At 46.6% G+C, this 12,696-nt stretch overlaps 1 protein-coding gene across 4 annotated transcripts in view; it reads left to right on the forward strand.

The window, feature by feature from the left end:
- The first annotated feature begins 208 nt into the window (after nucleotides 1–208).
- reck (reversion-inducing-cysteine-rich protein with kazal motifs) overlaps nucleotides 209–12,696 on the forward strand; it is a 198,153-nt gene continuing 185,665 nt past the window's right edge. For 3 of the 4 annotated variants that reach the window (XM_069920608.1, XM_069920610.1, XM_069920611.1), the window contains exon 1: nucleotides 209–302. The gene's annotated coding sequence lies outside the window, so the exon portion shown is untranslated. The remainder of the gene's footprint in view (nucleotides 303–12,696) is intronic. The other variant, XM_069920609.1, reaches the window with a different exon arrangement.

The following is a 12,696-nucleotide window of genomic DNA, read 5'->3' on the forward strand; positions in this document are numbered from 1 at the left end:
CGATAAAGCGCAAGGTGTTTGTAATTTAGATGGTATTATCAGTAAAACTATTCTCCATGCCTCAGAAGGGCTTCACAGAGACTCCTAACCCCGGACAATGGGTACGCGTCAAAATCCGCCCCGGAGACTGAGTACAAATACGTCACCGTGAGATGAAAAACGAATGGGCGAGATGACGCAAGGATTGGAGGCTGGCGTCAAATACGCGGTGACGTTGCATGCTGTCCCAAAGTTTGTGCTGGAGACGGAGGGAACGGGTCACTGGTGGGGAACGAGAGAGTTGGCGTTGCCGTTTGGCGGAGGTAGGAGGCCCACGGTGCCGGATTTGTGGTTATAAACGACGGTAAAACTCTGGGGCCGGAGTGGGGTGAGGAAGAGAAGTTCTAGTCCGAAGGGAGATTGTGGTGCCGATCCCACACCTTCCCCCAGCAGGAGAAACCCCCACCCCATTACCCGACTCCCCCTCCGGCGGGGGGAAGCAGCCCCTCCTTCCCCCACCCCATCACCCGTTTCCCCCTCCGGCGGGGGGAAGCAGCCCCTCCATCTCCCGTCTCCCGCTACGGCGGGGGAAGCATCCCCTCCATCTCCCGTCTCCCCCTCCGGCGGGGAAAGTGGCCCCTCCATCACCCGTCTCCCCCTCCGGCGGGGGTAGTAACCCCTCCATCTCCCCATCACCCGTCTCTTGCTCCGGCGGGGGGAAGCAGCCCCTCCTTCCCCCACCCCATTACTTGTCTCCCGCTCCGGCGGGGGTAACAGTCCCTCCATCACCGTCTCCCCCTCCGGCGGGGGTAACAGCCCCTCCATCACCCGTCTCCCCCTCCGGCGGGAGTAGCAGCCCCTCCATCTCCTCATCTCCCGTCTCCCGCTACGGCGGGGGAAGCAGCCCCTCTATCTTCCCATCAACCGACTCCCCCTCCGGCGGGGGGGAACAGCCCCTCCATCACCCGTCTCCCGCTCCAGCGGTGGGAAGCAGCCCCTCCATCTCCCTATCTCCCGTCTCCCCCTCCGGTGGGGAAAGTGGCCCCTCCATCTACCCATCACCCGTCTCCAGCTCCGGCGGAGGTAGCAGCCCCTCCATCTCCCCATCACCCGTCTCCTGCTCCGGCGGGGGGAAGCAGCCCCTCCTTTCCCCACCCCATTACCTGTCTCCCGCTCCAGCGGGGGTAGCAGCCCCTCCATCACCCGTCTCCCCCTCCGGCGGGGGTAGCAGCCCCTCCATCACCCGTCTCCCCCTCCGGCGGGGGTAGCAGCCCCTCCATCTCCCCATCAACCGACTCCCCCTCCGGCGGGGGTAGCAGCCCCTCCATCTCCCCATCAACCGACTCCCCCTCCGGCGGGGGTAGCAGCCCCTCCATCTCCCCATCAACCGACTCCCCCTCTGGGGGGGGGGAAACAGCCCCTCCATCTCCCCATCACCCGTCTCCCCTTCCCACGGGGGAGGGGGGGGAACAGCCCTTCCATCTCCCCATCACCCGTCTCCCGCTCCAGCGGGGAAAGTGGCCCCTCCATCACCCGTCTCCCCCTCCGGCGGGGGTAGCAGCCCTTCCATCTCCCCATCACCCGTCTCCCCCTCTGGCGGGGGGAAGCAGCCCCTCCACCTCCCATCTCCCGCTACGGCGGGGGAAGCAGCCCCTCCATCTCCCCATCACCCGTCTCCCGCTCCAGCGGGGAAAGTGGACCCTCCATCACCCGTCTCCCCCTCCGGCGGGGGTAGCAGCCCCTCCATCTCCCCATCACCCGTCTCCTGCTCCGGCGGGGGGAAGCAGCCCCTCCTTCCCCCACCCCATCACCCGTCTCCCCCTCCGGCGGGGGTAGCAGCCCCTCCATCTCCTCATCACCCGTCTCCCCCTCCGGCGGGGGGAAGCAGCCCCTCCATCTCCCGTCTCCCGCTACGGCGGGGGAAGCATCCCCTCCATCTCCCCATCACCCGTCTCCCCCTCCGACGGGGGGGGGGGGGGAACAGCCCCTCCATCACCCGTCTCCCGCTCCAGCGGGGGGAAGCAGCCCCTCCTTCCCCTACCACATTACCTGTCTCCCGCTCCGGCGGGGAAAACAGCCCCTCCATCTCCCCATCTCCCGTCTCCCCCTCCGGCGGGGAAAGTGGCCCCTCCATCACCCGTCTCCCCCTCCGGCGGGGGTAGTAACCCCTCCATCTCCCCATCACCCGTCTCTTGCTCCGGCAGGGGGAAGCAGCCCCTCCTTCCCCCACCCCATTACTTGTCTCCCGCTCCGGCGGGGGTAACAGTCCCTCCATCACCGTCTCCCCCTCCGGCGGGGGTAACAGCCCCTCCATCACCCGTCTCCCCCTCCGGCCGGAGTAGCAGCCCCTCCATCTCCTCATCTCCCGTCTCCCGCTACGGCGGGGGAAGCAGCCCCTCTATCTTCCCATCAACCGACTCCCCCTCCGGCGGGGGGGAACAGCCCCTCCATCACCCGTCTCCCGCTCCAGCGGTGGGAAGCAGCTCCTCCATCTCCCTATCTCCCGTCTCCCCCTCCGGTGGGGAAAGTGGCCCCTCCATCTACCCATCACCCGTCTCCAGCTCCGGCGGAGGTAGCAGCCCCTCCATCTCCCCATCACCCGTCTCCTGCTCCGGCGGGGGGAAGCAGCCCCTCCTTTCCCCACCCCATTACCTGTCTCCCGCTCCAGCGGGGGTAGCAGCCCCTCCATCACCCGTCTCCCCCTCCGGCGGGGGTAGCAGCCCCTCCATCACCCGTCTCCCCCTCCGGCGGGGGTAGCAGCCCCTCCATCTCCCCATCAACCGACTCCCCCTCCGGCGGGGGTAGCAGCCCCTCCATCTCCCCATCAACCGACTCCCCCTCCGGCGAGGGTAGCAGCCCCTCCATCTCCCCATCAACCGACTCCCCCTCCGGCGGGGGGGAAACAGCCCCTCCATCTCCCCATCACCCGTCTCCCCTTCCCACGGGGGAGGGGGGGGAACAGCCCTTCCATCTCCCCATCACCCGTCTCCCGCTCCAGCGGGGAAAGTGGCCCCTCCATCACCCGTCTCCCCCTCCGGCGGGGGTAGCAGCCCTTCCATCTCCCCATCACCCGTCTCCCTCTCTGGCGGGGGGAAGCAGCCCCTCCACCTCCCATCTCCCGCTACGGCGGGGGAAGCAGCCCCTCCATCTCCCCATCACCCGTCTCCCCCTCCGGCGGGGGGGAGGCAGCCCCTCCATCTCCCGTCTCCCCCTCCGGCGGGGGAAGCATCCCCTCCATCTCCCGTCTCCCCCTCCGGCAGGGGTAGCAGCCCCTCCATCTCCCGTCTCCGGCGGGGGGAAGCATCCCCTCCATCTCCTGTCTTCCCCTCTGGCGGGGAAAGCAGTATATTCTCCCACCCCATCTCACCTTCCATTAGGGAAAATAGCGCCTTCTCTTCTCCCATTCAGTTGGGGGAAGTAGTGCTACCTGCCCACACCCCACCTCTTTCTCCCCCTGTGGGGTAAGCAGCATCTCCTTTACTTCCCCCCCCCCCCCATTCCACCCTACTTCCTGTCACCCCCCTCCAGCAGGGCAGCGTTCACTCCACCCCCCCCAGTCTACTCCCCAGCAGGGGAAGCAATGCCTCTTTCCCCCACCTCCACTTCCTGTCTCCCTATCCGTTGGGGGAAGCAGCGCCACTTCCCCCACCCCAGCTCCCGTCTCCCCCTCCAGCGTGGGAAGTAGTGCCTCTTTCCCTCAACCACACCAGGGGAAGCTGCTCCTGCCCTCCCTCCCTCCCTCCTCTGTCAGGTGAAGGTTGCGTTCTCCCCTCACCCACAGGGGAGGCGGCTCCCTTTATTTCCCCATCCAGCTGCTCCTGCAGCACATTTCACTCATTTTGCACCAGCTGTGTGTTTCTGTCCATTTTATCTTGTGTATTTTACTTAGAACTAACCTTTTTTAATGTCGCTGTTTACATAGGAATGACCAAAACTCCAAAATTCTGGATTTCACTGTGAATTTAGGCTAAATACCTTCGTTGCGGTATTTACCTTGGCTGGACATGGGACACCATTGCTTTGATGTCAACTGCAGTGTTGGCGCCAAGGGGGCGCATTTGTGGGCTTCGCCCCCCCCCCCCCCCCCAACTGATGTCTTGTGCCTGCCCCCAATCATGCAGTGACGCACTCAGTAGCGGACCAAGCCTTTATCGTGCATTAAAGCAAAACTTTTTTCATTAAAATATATTTTTAATATTAAAACTTGTCTGTTCTCTAAATGAATTCGGAAAGGAAAAATACTTACGTTCATGACGTCAGAAAGGATGTTGCATTGTAATGCATACAACGCTCATGCACGCCGCCACCCCCCCCCCCCCCCCACAGTGAGTTTTAGAGCAGTAGAATGTGTCCCCATGCAGTTACCCAATGCCCCCTGCCTGCTCCCCACCCCAGGCTAACACTTGCTCTGGAGCCAACCTTGGTTGGCTGTGACGTATAACCTACATGTGACGTTTATGTTACGGTAAGTGTCAGAGTCTGATAAATCCAGAGATTGAGATCATTTAAACTGAAAATGAATCTGATATAATGTACATTTTACGCAAGCCTGTTAAGAATACCGCATAATCACAGTTCCAGTCATTACAAATATGCTGGTTATTACCACAAGAAAAAGATACATGCACGACCCTTATAAATCCCAGATTTCTGACTAAGCAATTAATCTAAAGCCAGCGATATACACCTGCTGGATACGCTCAATGTAAAACCATCCTTTTTCAGATTCACATCTGCAACTTTGCTCCATTGACGTAATTGTAGTTAAGTCTTACTTTCAAATAAATGCAGTTTTTACAGGCTTTTATCTCACTTTCATGCCCTGCAATTCTACCTCCCCACCCCTGTTTTTTTTCTCTCTCATTTTTAAGAAATGGTGAGCAAGCAAGCTATCCAGTTCGTGCTTGGAAATAAACATTGACAGATGCCTTAAACTAGTGTAGAGAGCACATTCCTGGAATGAAAGCGAGTGCCGTGATTTTTTTTCTTGTAGAATATCATTATCAGCGGGAATGTCCTACATTGTGATTATCGTTTAATATTATGTTTACTTTCATTTTTCACCTGTGTAGTTTCCTGAAGTCTGGTCTTCTGTAACGAAAAAATAGACATATAGTCCCGTTGCATTGCTGAAGATATTAATTACTATTTAGTTAAGAAGCCCTATTTCCCAGTTTGTGATTTATATTAATGGAATGCCTCCTTTGTATACCAACAGATCTAACTTAATGGAGCTAGTGCTTTCCACATCATAGCATGTCATCAATAACATCCTGTTCATTAGCCCACAGTTGCATTCAGACTGCAGGCATAATAATAATTTCTAGGGGTTCAGGAGGTAAAATATTGGAACGGGAATGAGTCCCTCCTTTGTGTTCTGATCTTTTTTCACAGAGTTCGTTCTGGAATTTTGTGAATAAATTTCTGGTACACAGCAGCTGTATTTAAAAAAAAAAAACAAAAACATTTTAATCTTCCCCTTTCAAAAAGGTTAGTTGCCTTGCCTCCTCCTACCCATCCATCTTCTATTAGGTGTAGCTCATTGCTCTCTCCCCATGTATTGTGATAAACGTGCTCATCTTCCCATCTGCACACTTGCACTGCATCAGTGCTGTATCATCTGAATACAGCAGACAGATTAAATCTTTCCAGCACCTCCTCCCTGTTCTCTTTAAATGGAGTAATGGAATTCAGTGTAGCTTTGGAACCATTGGTATTTGGTTAGCTGGTGCCATTGTTTGGATTGGGAGGAGGTTTTCCCCCATGAGGAGAATTTTCTTTGAATGGCTGTCATAGGACTATTGGTGTCTATAATTATCTCAATGTTGTCATGGTCTCCCTCTTTATGTGCCAATAGTGTCATGTGAATTGTGGAATGATGGCTTCCTAAAAGACTTATCTATTTTGAGTGTGAATCTGTATTTTGAGCATGAATCACAGGTATTTTGCTTTATTTCTCTTAATTGTGGGTATAAGTAATATCCATGGACTTAGGATCTTGAAAGAGAGGGCTCATGAGATTTTTGAGGCATTGATTTTAACTTTCTGGAATTTTCTAAAAGCTTCCATTTGATTGGAAAATAGAGAATTATTTAAAGTGGTTCTTTTAAAAAGAAAGTAGAGATAAAGCAGGAAACTATAGGCCAGATAGCTTAACATCTGTCCAAGGAAGAGTTTGGAAGCAATTCTTAAATGCATTAAACCAGGACATTTAGAAAAATTGAAGATAATTGCGTCCAGTCAGCATAGTTTTGTGAAAAGGAAATCAGGTTTGACCTATTTATTGGAGTCCTTTGAAGAAATAGCATGTGTTGTGAATAAAGAGAAACCAATGAATGTACAATACTTGCATTTCCAAAGTGCATTTGGTAAGATTATTGCGGAAACTAAATACACATTGTGTTGGAGGTAATGTTTATGTCAATGGTAGGTTAGCATAATTGGGTCTATTAGTAGAGTGTAAGTGTGTGGTGTGCCAGAGGAATGAGTATTGGGGCCTCAATTTCTAGTCTGTCAGTATAGATCCTCAGTTTTCTGACTGCACCATGATGGGTTGGAAAGAGATGTGATAAAAGGTATATGTGTCAGTGGGTGGGAAAGTACCTAGCAAGTGGGTTATAATGTGGGGAAAATATGAAATTGTCTATTTTGGAAAGGAACTGTAAAAGGTACAGTATGTTGATTTGAAAAGTAAGCAATTCCAAAACTATGATATCCATAGGAATATGGGTGTCCTGGACCATTATTTGAGAAAGGTGGTTATATGGGTACAGCATGTGATGAGGAACGCTAACAGAATGGTTTTATTGCTAGGAGAATTGGACACAAGTAGAAGGATTGCACTTCATTTACATAGGACATGGGTGATGACCTGTCTCGAGTATTGTTTACAGAAGTCGACTCTTTAAAATAAATGTTAATGCTTTGGAAGAAATTCAGAGAGGTTTACTGAGTTATTATCTGAAATAGGTCATTGTCAAATTGGGAAATGTTACACAGGCTGTTTGACCTAAAGAGTCTTGATAAGATTGATATGGGAAGGATATTTCTTCTGGCAGGAGAATTGAGAACTTGAGATAACAGTGTAAAAATAAGGAATCATGAGGCTTTTTTTTGAGAGAGAGTCTAGAGCTTTTGGGAATCCACAAAAGGCAGTTTGATCTCAAATTCTGTTTATTTTTAAGGCAAAGTTGGTTAGATTCTTCTTAAGCCAAGGGTTGAATGATTTTGGTTGGCAGGGTATCTGAAGGCTCATTGAGCTTCCCAGGCCAGTACAAGATGTCATAGTTATAGGTTGAATGATTACTGAGGACAGATAAGAATGTGGAGTTGAGATTCTTGTCAGATCAGTTGAGATGTTGGAGTAACACAGAAATGAGTCCTATTGCCTATTGGGTGAGTGCCCATTTATACAGATCTTTATCCCATTCTCACAAAATTCTATTTAGATTCTACCATTATCCCCACATTAGGAGCATTTTGCAGTGGCCAATTATCCTTTTGACATGCACTTCTTTGGGATGAGGGAGGAACCATGAGGCATCAGTTCTACTTGTGCCACTATGCTGCCCTGTCATTACATGGTTGAGCAGGTTTGAAGGGTTGAGTGGCCAACTCCTGACTACAACATGTACATAACTATAGGTAGATTTAAGCTGGAATCTGTGTAAAGAAGAACTGCAGAGGTAAATAATTACTTAATGAGCAGCCATGATTTGATGTTCTGCTTGTGAAGTTGTTCATGGCAAGGTTTTATAAAACTTTTGGCTCTAAGTACTTGAGTTTCAATGGAAAAAAAAATTCTCTTCATGATGCAAGATTGGCTGTGGATGAGACGGTTTTTATTTTGAAGTGTTGATGTTTGATTGTTTGCCAAGTGTCCTTTTTAAAATTTATAATCCTTTTATGGTTTTGCCTGATCATAACCAGAATTTGTTTGACCCCTTTATGTGGAAATAAGTGAAAATACAGATTTGGCATGAATAAACAGTGTTGAAATTTCCATTTGCTACAGGAAGCAAACCCACCCAAGAGTGAAATGAAAAAGCTCTTGCCCAGTGATCCAAAAATGTCAATTAGATAGCATTTTAAAATTGAGTGTGTCACAAAAACAATAGTTGACACCAAAGTAAATGTGGATGATTGACCAGACATTTGCCTTATGAATGTCTTAGTTACCTAACTACAGGAAAGATACGAATTAAATTGAAGGAGAGCAGAGAAGATTTACAAGAATATTGCCAGAACTTGAGGAACTAAATTACAGGAAAAGGTTAAGATGTTAGGACTTAATTTCCTGGAGCATAGAAGAATAAGGGGAGATTTGAAAGAGGTAAACAAAATTATAAGAAGTATCAAATGGTTGGATGAAATGAAAACTAGAGGACATTGATTAAAGAAGTATTCAAAGGGGACACTAAGGGGAACTTGTTTACACAGAGAGTGGTGAAAGTGGAATGAGCTCCCAGCTGAAGTGGTGTGGGCTCAATTTTGACATTTGAGAAAAATTTGGATAGACATATGCAAGGGGGTAAAGAGGGCTGTAGTCTGGATGCAGGCCAATGAGACAAGGCAGAATAAGAGTTTGGCACAGACTAGAAGGGCCAAAGGGCCCATTTCTGTGCTGTAATGTTCAATGTTTAAAAGTATTTCTGACTGTTCAGTCTCAGGACTTGCATATTATTAAGTTTTTAAAAATAAAATATTTAAAATCCCTTTAACCCTGAGGGTCAGGTTTTTACTCTATCCTCTTCAGGGCTATTTTATTTGTGTAGCTTGGTATATTCTGAATTTAAATAGGATATCAAGCAAAAGTTGTAGAGGTTTGAGCACAAAAGAATGTCAGGACATTTGGCATCTTGATCCTGTTCTGATCAACTGTCCTATATCACTTTTTATTTTAATATTGGTAGTTTTTGGTAAGCCTTGCCCACAAAACTCTTGGAAAGCTTGCTGTCAAAGGTCTGAAAGATTTCCACTGCTTCTGAATATTTCCCATTTTGAAACATTCCAAAATTATCAAATTAAAAAAAAAACAGGAAAATAAAATGCTTTAAGTAATTAAGAAATTTAACTAAATTGTTAATAAAACAATGCAACTTCCCATGTTTTCTTACAATTATCGTCTTTCATTTGTATCATCACCATTGAAATCAGAGGATATTTGGATCCAGTCCTAGCACAGGTTCTAGGAGCAGGCTTATGAAATCTGCTAGCACTTGTAGTGAGAAACACAGATTTTTTTTTAAGATTGTGTGTCCTTGATATGGAAATATTTTCTCTGTATCCATCTTGTCAACTCCTTGAAGCACTTCTTAACCAAGCTACATTTTAACCTTTCCTCTTAATTTAACTATCTGAGCCCTGATAAATTTCTTCTGTTCTTTCACACAGACCAATATATTGTTTGTTGGGTCTGGTGCCCAAAGCTGAATTGACAGCAACTCTAATACAGAGTTTAAACAAGGTTGGTGGGGGAATGAGAACCAGTGTATTAGGTCCCATGATGGAGCAGTTGGTGAAAAGGTAAGAGACTTGAGAAGGATGGGCAGTGGATAGGATGGATTTAAATGTGTTTAATGTGAGAAGTGTAAGAATTAGTGTAATGATCTTGGAGCATGGATTAACACATGGAATAACAATATTGTACCTATTACAGATTCAATATTAATTGGGAATAGATGTTCTTGGGGAAATGCATAGCAGAAATGTGGAGGTTGTTTAGGGATTACTTGGACTAATTGTGTACATCTATCTATCATTTTATTTGTTATTTCTTTTTCTGTCTTGGCATGTTGTGCAAATTTGATGAATAGTTATTGTATATTGTGTTTCTGTTTGACTGCAGCAAGTAAGAATTCTACTTATCTGACAACAAATTTATTATTCATTATTCATTATATAGCCCTCATTTGTTTTGACCTTGTTCTCCCTTATTGTGACAGAGTATATAGATATGTTTTTTGGAGATAAATTGGTTAGAGTAGGTCACATACAAACACTTTAAAACACTGGAACTCTGCCCCGTGCTAGATATATCGGCTCCATAGCTTTTGCAAGAGTTTTGAAGAGTGCTCAAGAGATTTCACTAATGGATTGTTATTTACAAAAGGCAACAGATGAAAGATCTTGTTTGAGCCTCAGATTGTCTGGAAGAGAACATTGTTCTAAGAGGGCCATGTGGTGGTTTTGCAAGCAAACAGAGGGGGCCATGTGGTGGGGTTTTGCAAGCAGAGGGGGCCATGTGGTGGGGTTTTGCAAGCAGAGGGGGCCATGTGGTGGGGTTTTGCAAGGAAGCAGAGGGGGCCATGTGGTGGGGTTTTGCAAGGAAGCAGAGGGGGCCATGTGGTGGGGTTTTGCAAGGAAGCAGAGGGGGCCATGTGGTGGGGTTTTGCAAGGAAGCAGAGGGGGCCATGTGGTGGGGTTTTGCAAGGAAGCAGAGGGGGCCATGTGGTGGGGTTTTGCAAGGAAGCAGAGGGGGCCATGTGGTGGGGTTTTGCAAGGAAGCAGAGGGGGCCATGTGGTGGGGTTTTGCAAGGAAGCAGAGGGGGCCATGTGGTGGGGTTTTGCAAGGAAGCAGAGGGGGCCATGTGGTGGGGTTTTGCAAGGAAGCAGAGGGGGCCATGTGGTGGGGTTTTGCAAGCAAGCAACCTGAAAGAAGGAGGTTATCATCTGGAGAACCCTGAAGGGGCAAGTTTCTTCAACAAGACACTGAAGTGACTGATGGAAGTAGATCAGTTGTGGATGTCCTGGATCAACAAATTTCTCTCTGAAAACCGACAAGAACTTTTCTGAGTGGTAACCATTTACCTATCAAGCACCAAAGCCTGGTGAACTTTATAAAATGTTAAATTCTGTGCACAGTATAAGAATTGCCTGCAACCAGTGAGCTTGAAGGAATGAGAAGTGAGATTGGACAGTGAACCAAAGAACTTTTCTGAAATTATACACACATTACATACACGTGCACTTAGAATTAGAAGGGGGTTAAGTTAGGTTAAATAAGTCAATAGTGATAAGTTAAAGTTTGATTCTGTTGAAACTTTTGTTTAAGTAACCATTTGTCTTGGTGAATATCTATTACTGCTGGGTTTCGGGGTCCTCTGGACTCGTAATAGTATCAAATTTATGTTATTTATATATTCAACAAATATTTTCTTCAGTCACTATCAGTAAGGGTGAAATTAACTTTTGTTAATTTTCTTTTTGAATTGCTATTGAAATGTTGCAGTGTTTTTTTTTCCCCTTCTCGATTTCTTTAATGTGTCAGTTTTCTTCAACATTTTGAATACTCTCAGTCCTCAGGAATTCTGCTTTTTTTTTGGCAGCATGAGCATCTTCCTTTGATCTAGTACTGTATTTAATATTTGTTGATAACCAAAGCTGGACCATATTTCCTGTTTTTCTTTTCCCTAACGAAATTTATTTTCCATGTATTTCTTTACATGTTAGTGATTGTTTATCATCCTTTTTAAGTTTTCCAATATACCAGAGCCAGTTTATCCCTCATGCATTAATAGTTTAATTCAGTTACAAGTCTTCACTTTTAGGTTGGACAAATCACTGTTTCAAAGTAAAATTGTCATATTATTATGACACTTTCTGAAAGCTCAATTCACAACAGTAGATTTAGATAAACTTTCCCTCCTGATCACTGAATAGACTGCTTTAGATTAGAATTTTACTTCTGATGCCCTCATTATTATTGCTATTTTGCCAGTCTATTAGATTTAAGCCTCCAATGTTTACTGCATTACTCTTCAATTTGTGTGCATTTCTAATTTCCCAATTTACCTTAACTATTTACTATTCAATGCCTCCAACATGCCTCCTGCTTTTTTTTTTAATGCTTTAACCACAATGATCCACTTGATTTTCTAAAATTTTTTTCATATCAAGAATCCCTGCCTGATATAACCTATCCCTTCTAAAAGTTGAATATCCTGGGTTATTTTATTTTCAAATGCACTCCATCACACTTCCCCCACCCCAACTCCAAAATAATATCCTTAAATCTGGCCTTGGTAGATGGTGACTTTTGAGACTGGTTCTAGGTGTGCATAAGGTGTTGTCTTTTCCCCTGTATGCTGTCCTCTAATAAGAGGCCATTTCATTCTCCCAAGTTGAAGGATTCCTTGTAACATGATACTATGGCCATTCTGCTTACCTACCCTACTGTACCTGTGGATTAGAATAAGAATTCTTCAACAATGCTTCCTTGATTTTAATGCCTCATTCATTATCACTAATTTCTTTTTTTTAATTTTTAAATTTTTCACACTGTGAACCATGTCAATCAAAATACATACAAACATTTCCCTCTTAAATATACACAGTGGCATTTTCTCCCCTTCTCCCCCCCCAACCTTCCCACCCCCCTCCAAACCCATTTAACATTCAACATGTACAATACAATAAAACCATTAAACAATGTCATCACACAATGAAAATAAACAAGAAAATCGTGTCATCTACTTTTACACACTGGATCAAGTCATTTTGTCTTCTCATTTTATCATTTTAGGGGATGGAGGTCCGAGGCAAGCCCTCTCTGTTGTGTTCCATGTGCGGTTCCCAAATTTGTTCCTATAATGTGACTTTATTTTTTAAATTATACGTTATTTTTTTCTAATGGGATAGATACATTTATTCATTTCTATGTACCATTGCTGTACTCTCAGACTTTCATCTGATTTCCAAGTTGACATTATACATTTT

Source organism: Narcine bancroftii, chromosome 2 (assembly GCF_036971445.1).
Source record: "Narcine bancroftii isolate sNarBan1 chromosome 2, sNarBan1.hap1, whole genome shotgun sequence".
Taxonomy (NCBI): domain Eukaryota; kingdom Metazoa; phylum Chordata; class Chondrichthyes; order Torpediniformes; family Narcinidae; genus Narcine; species Narcine bancroftii.